The sequence below is a fragment of the Zea mays genome, chromosome 2, assembly GCF_902167145.1.
Source record: "Zea mays cultivar B73 chromosome 2, Zm-B73-REFERENCE-NAM-5.0, whole genome shotgun sequence".
Lineage (NCBI taxonomy): Eukaryota > Viridiplantae > Streptophyta > Magnoliopsida > Poales > Poaceae > Zea > Zea mays.
In genome coordinates, this window is record NC_050097.1 from 193,941,546 (window position 1) to 193,948,456 (window position 6,911).

Here is a 6,911-nt window from a genome sequence, read left to right on the forward strand (position 1 = left end):
CTTGTCACCACACCATGCTCATCTTGCTTGTTGCGGAAGACCCATTTGGTTCCTACAACATTTTGGTTCGGACGTGGAACTAAATGCCATACCTCGTTCCTTGTGAAATTGTTGAGCTCCTCTTGCATTGCCACCACCCAATCCGAATCTTGAAGTGCTTCCTCTATCCTGTGTGGCTCAATAGAGGAAACAAAAGAGTAATGTTCACAAAAATGTGCAACACGAGATCGAGTGGTTACCCCCTTATGAATGTCGCCGAGGATGGTGTCGACGGGGTGATCTCGTTGGATTGCTTGGTGGACTCTTGGGTGTGGCGGCCTTGGCTCTTCCTCATCCTCCTTTTCTTGATCATTTGCATCTCCCCCTTGATCATTGCCATTATCTTGAGGTGGCTCATCTTCTTGATTTTGTCCTTCATCAACTTGAGCCTCATCCTCATTTTGAGTTGGTGGAGATGCTTGCATGGAGGATGATGGTTGATCTTGTGCATTTGGAGGCTCTTCGGATTCCTTAGGACACACATCCCCAATGGACATGTTCCTTAGCGCGATGCATGGAGCCTCTTCATTACCTATCTCATCAAGATCAACTTGCTCTACTTGAGAGCCGTTAGTTTCATCAAACACAACGTCACATGAGACTTCAACTAGTCTAGTGGACTTGTTAAAGACCCTATATGCCCTTGTGTTTGAGTCATAACCAAGTAAAAAGCCTTCTACAGTTTTAGGAGCAAATTTTGATTTTCTACCTCTTTTAACAAGAATAAAGCATTTGCTACCAAAAACTCTAAAGTATGAAATGTTGGGCTTTTTACCGGTTAGGAGTTCATATGATGTCTTCTTGAGGATTCGGTGAAGATATAACCGGTTGATGGCGTAGCAGGCGGTGTTGACCGCTTCGGCCCAAAACCGGTCCGGTGTCTTGTACTCATCAAGCATGGTTCTTGCCATGTCCAAAAGAGTTCGATTCTTCCTCTCCACTACACCATTTTGTTGTGGCGTGTAGGGAGAAGAGAACTCATGCTTGATGCCCTCCTCCTCAAGGAAGCTTTCAATTTGAGAGTTCTTGAACTCCGTCCCGTTGTCGCTTCTTATTTTCTTGATCCTTAAGCCGAACTCATTTTGAGCCCGTCTCAAGAACCCCTTTAAAGTCTCTTGGGTTTGAGATTTTTCCTGTAAAAAGAATACCCAAGTGAAGCGAGAATAATCATCCACTATTACAAGACAATACTTACTCCCGCCGATGCTTATGTAAGCAATCGGGCCGAAAAGATCCATGTGGAGTAGCTCAAGCGGCCTGTCGGTCGTCATGATGTTCTTGTGTGGATGATGGACTCCAACTTGCTTCCCCGCCTGGCATGCGCTACAAATCCTGTCTTTCTCAAAATGAACATTTGTTAATCCTAAAATGTGCTCTCCCTTTAAAAGCTTATGAAGATTCTTCATCCCAACATGGGCTAGTCGGCGGTGCCAGAGCCAACCCATGTTAGTCTTAGCAACTAAGCAAGTGTCGAGTTCAGCTCTATCAAAATCCACCAAGTATAGCTGACCCTCTAACACTCCCTTAAATGCTATTGAATCATCACTTCTTCTAAAGACAGTGACACCTACATCAGTGAATAGACAGTTGTAGCCCATTTGACATAATTGGGAAACAGAAAGCAAGTTGTAATCTAAAGAATCTACAAGAAAAACATTGGAAATAGAATGGTCAGGAGATATAGCAATTTTACCCAATCCTTTGACCAAACCTTGATTTCCATCCCCGAATGTGATAGCTCGTTGGGGATCTTGGTTTTTCTCATATGAGGAGAACATCCTTTTCTCCCCTGTCATGTGGTTTGTGCACCCGCTGTCGAGTATCCAACTTGAGCCCCCGGATGCATAAACCTACAAAACAATTTTAGTTCTTGACTTTAGGTACCCAAATGGTTTTGGGTCCTTTGGCATTAGACACAAGAACTTTGGGTACCCAAACACAAGTCCTTGACCCCTTGTGCTTGCCCCCAACATATTTGGCAACTACTTTGCCGGATTTGTTAGTCAACACATAAGAAGCATCAAAAGTTTTAAATGAAATAGCATGATCATTTGATGCATTAGGAGTTTTCTTTCTAGGCAACTTGGCACGGGTTGGTTGCCTAGAGCTAGATGTCTCACCCCTGTACATAAAAGCATGGTTAGGGCCAGAGTGAGACTTCCTAGAGTGAATTCTCCTAATTTTGCTCTCGGGATAACCGGCAGGGTACAAAATGTAACCCTCGTTATCCTGAGGCATGGGAGCCTTGCCCTTAACAAAGTTAGACAAATTTTTAGGAGGGGCATTAAGTTTGACATTGTCTCCCCTTTGGAAGCCAATGCCATCCTTAATGCCAGGGCGTCTCCCATTATAAAGCATGCTACGAGCAAATTTAAATTTCTCATTCTCTAGGTTGTGCTCGGCAATTTTAGCATCTAGTTTTGCTATATGATCATTTTGTTGTTTAATTAAAGCCATATGATCATGAATAGCATCAATATCAACATTTCTACATCTAGTACAAATAGATACATGTTCAACAACAGATGTAGAGGGTTTGCAAGATTTTAATTCTACAACCTTAGCTTGTAATATGTCATTTTTAGTTCTAAGGTCGGAAATAGTAGTATTGCAAACATCAAGATCTTTAGCCTTAACGAGCAATTTTTCATTTTCAATTTTAAGGCTAGCTAGGGAAGCATTCAACTCATCAATCCTAGCAAGCAAATCAACATTATCATCTCTAGGATTTGAAGTTGAAATATTGCAAACATGTGAATCAACCTTAGCATTTAAACTAGCATTTTCATTCCTAAGGTTGTCAATCATCTCACGGCAAGTGCTTAGCTCACTAGATAATTTTTCACATTTTTCAATTTCTAGAGCATAAGCATTTTTAACCTTAACATGTTTCTTGTTTTCCTTAATAAGGAGGTCCTCTTGGGAATCCAAAAGGTCATCCTTTTCATGAATAGCACTAACCAATTCATTTAATTTTTCCTTTTGAGCTATGTTAAGGTTGGCAAAAAGGGTGCGCAAATTATCTTCCTCATCACTAGCATTGTCATCACTAGAGGATTCATATTTAGTGGAGGATTTAGATTTAACCTTCTTTTTGCCGTCCTTTGCCATGAGGCACTTGTGGCCGACGTTGGGGAAGAGGAGTCCCTTGGTGACGGCGATGTTGGCGGCGTCCTCGTCGTCGGAGGAGTCGCTTGAGCTCTCGTCGGAATCCCATTCCCGACAAACATGGGCATCGCCGCCCTTCTTCTTGTAGTACCTCTTCTTCTCCTTTCTTCTCCCCTTCTTGTCGTCGCCTCGGTCACTGTCACTAGATATAGGACATTTAGCAATAAAATGACCGGGCTTACCACATTTGTAGCAAACCTTCTTGGAGCGGGACTTGTAGTCTTTCCCCCTCCTTTGTTTGAGGATTTGGCGGAAGCTCTTTATGACGAGCGCCATCTCCTCATTGTCAAGCTTGGAGGCGTCGATTGGTTGTCGACTTGGTGTAGACTCCTCCTTCTTCTCCTCCGTTGCTTTGAATGCAACAGGTTGAGCTTCGGATGTGGTGGCATCATCAAGCTCGTTGATCTTCCTCGAGCCTTCGATCATGCATTCAAAACTTACAAAATTCCTGATAACTTCCTCGGGGGTCATTTTAGTATATCTAGGATTACCACGAATTAATTGAACTTGAGTAGGGTTAAGGAAAATGAGTGATCTTAGAATAACCTTAACCACCTCGTGGTCATCCCACTTTACGCTCCCGAGGTTGCGCGCTTGGTTCACCAAGGTCTTGAGCCGATTGTACATGTGTTGTGGCTCCTCCCCTTTGCGAAGCCGGAACCGACCGAGCTCCCCCTCAATCGTTTCCCGCTTGGTGATCTTGGTGAGCTCATCACCTTCATGCGCGGTCTTGAGTAAATCCCAAATCTCCTTTGCGTTCTTCAACCCTTGAACTTTGTTATACTCCTCTCTACTTAAAGAGGCTAGGAGTATTGTTGTTGCTTGAGAGTTGAAGTGCTCGATTTGGGCCACCTCATCCTCATCATAGTTTTCATCCCCTACGGATGGTACCTGCGCACCAAACTCAACAACATCCCATATGCTTTTGTGGAGCGAGGTTAGATGAAATCGCATTAAATCGCTCCACCTAGCGTAATCTTCACCATCAAAAGTTGGTGGTTTGCCTAATGGGACGGAAAGTAAAGGTGTATGTTTGGAAATGCGAGGGTAGCGTAGGGGGATCTTACTATACTTCTTGCGCTCTTGGCGCTTAGAAGTGACGGAGGGCGCATCGGAGTCGGAGGTCGATGTTGATGAAGTGTCGGTCTCGTAGTAGACCACCTTCCTCATCCTCTTGTGCTTGTCGCCTTTCCGATGCGGCTTGTGGGAAGAAGATTTTTCCTTCTTCTCTTTGTGGTGAGAAGAAGATTTCTTCTCCTTCCCTTTGTTGGAGGAGCTCTTCTTCTTCTCCCTCCTTTTGGTGCGGGACTCTTCCGATGAAGTGCTCCCGTGGCTTGTAGTGGGCTTTTCGCCGGTCTCCATCTCCTTCTTGGCGTGATCTCCCGACATCACTTCGAGCGGTTAGGCTCTAAGGAAGCACCGGGCTCTGATACCAATTGATAGTTGCCTAGAGGGGGGGTGAATAGGGCGAAACTGAAATTTACAAATATAAACACAACTACAAGCCGGGTTAGCGTTAGAAATATAAACGAGTCCGAGAGAGAGGGCGCAAAAACAAATCCCAAGCGAATAAGCAAGTGAGACACGGAGATTTGTTTTACCGAGGTTCGGTTCTTGCAAACCTACTCCCCGTTGAGGAGGCCACAAAGGCCGGGTCTCTTTCAACCCTTCCCTCTCTCAAACGGTCCCTCGGACCGAGTGAGCTTCTCTTCTCAAATCAAAGCCGGGAACAAAACTTCCCCGCAAGGGCCACCACACAATTGGTGCCTCTTGCCTTGATTACAATGGAGTTGTGATCTCAAGAACAAGTGAGAAAGAAAAGAAGCAATCCAAGCGCAAGAGCTCAAATGAACACGGCAAATCACTCTCACTAGTCGCTAAGGCTTTGTGTGAAATTGGAGAGGATTTGATCTCTTTAGTGTGTCTAGAATTGAATGCTAGAGCTCTTGTAGTAGTTGAGAAGTGGAAAACTTGGATGCAATGAATGGTGGGGTGGTTGGGGTATTTATAGCCCCAACCACCAAACTTGACCGTTGGCTGAAGGCGTCTGCACGATGGCGCACCGGACAGTCCGGTGCACACCGGACAGTCCGGTGCCCCTGCCACGTCATCACTGCCGTTGGATTCTGACCGTTGGAGCTTCTGACTTGTGGGCCCGCCTGGGTGTCCGGTGCACACCGGACAGGTACTGTTTGATGTCCGGTGTGCCAGCATGGGCGATTCTGACTTCTGCGCGCGCTGTGCGCGCATTAAATGCACCGCAGTGAGCCGTTGGCGCCGAAAAGAGCCGTTGCTCCGCTGGTACACCGGACAGTCCGGTGCACACCGGACAGTCCGGTGAATTTTAGCGGAGCGGCTGCCACGCGAACCCGAGGCTGGCGAGTTCCGGAGACCGCGCTTCCTTGGAGCACCGGACATGTCCGGTGCACACCGGACAGTCCGGTGAATTATAGCGCGCCGGCTTCCGAGAAATCCCGAGGGTGAAGAGTTTGAGTCTAAGTCCCCTGGTGCACCGGACAGGAACTGTTCACTGTCCGGTGGCACACCGGACAGTCCGGTGCGCCAGACCAGGGGTGCCTTCGGTTGCCCCTTTGCTCCTTTATTGAATCCAAAACTTGGTCTTTTTATTGGCTGAGTGTGAACCTTCTACACATGTATAATCTATACACTTGGGCAAACTAGTTAGTCCAATTATTTGTGTTGGGCAATTCAACCACCAAAATTATTTAGGAACTAGGTGAAAGCCTAATTCCCTTTCAATTTTGTTTTAGCCGTACTATAAAGAGGGGTTGTCGATGAGTAGTTTGACCAAGAGAGTTCTAGTGTAGTGTTGGTGCATATTCACACTCACATATAGTGCTAGGTGACTCTAGAATATACTCACAAGTTAGAACAAAAACCGATTTAAAAACAGAAGAAAATAGAAGTTAGGGTTTCTAGCCTTGGGGCACCAGACTGTCCGGTGCGCCCTCTGCCAGGTTGGCCCGGGGTAGAGTTTTCCCCGCACGGAAACCCGAGAGCGCAAGGTTCACGAGGTGAATTTTAGTGGCGCACCGGATAGTGCACCGGACCGTCCGGTGTGCCATCTGCCCAATGGCTAGCTGTCAGAACTAGCCGTTGGAGTCGACCGTTGGCGCACCGGTGGCGCACCGTTGGCGCACCAGAATGTCCGGTGCGCCCATGCGCAGAACATTGCTTGTAACGGCTAGTTGGTGGGTGAGGGCTATTTATACCCCCTCCACCCACCATATTCAATGTCTTGTTGCCACATTAATTCCTGCACATTGGTAGAGCATAGCAAGCACCAAAAGCCCAGTGAGGTGATTAGAGAATCTTAATCCCGCATTTGGACCTCATTAGCGCTAGCGAGAGCCACCTAGAGCACACACCACTTGCATTAGGCTTCTCTTGGTCAAGCGAAAGTCTACGACTTGTTACTCTTGGTGATCGGCATCACCTAGACGGCTTGGTGGCGTTGGGAGCTCGGTGATCACCGTGGAGATCTTGTTAGTGACCCGACCCAAGTTTGTAAGCGGTCGCGAGGGATCCACCGCGCCGGAGTGGCAAAGGATCATCTCGTAGTGAGCACTTGGTTCTTGCGAGTACCAAGGGGGAGCGATACCCTTGCGCGGGTGCTCCAACGAGGACTAGTAGAGAGTGCCGACTCTTCGATACCTCGGGAAAAATTGGAGGAGTCTTCTAAA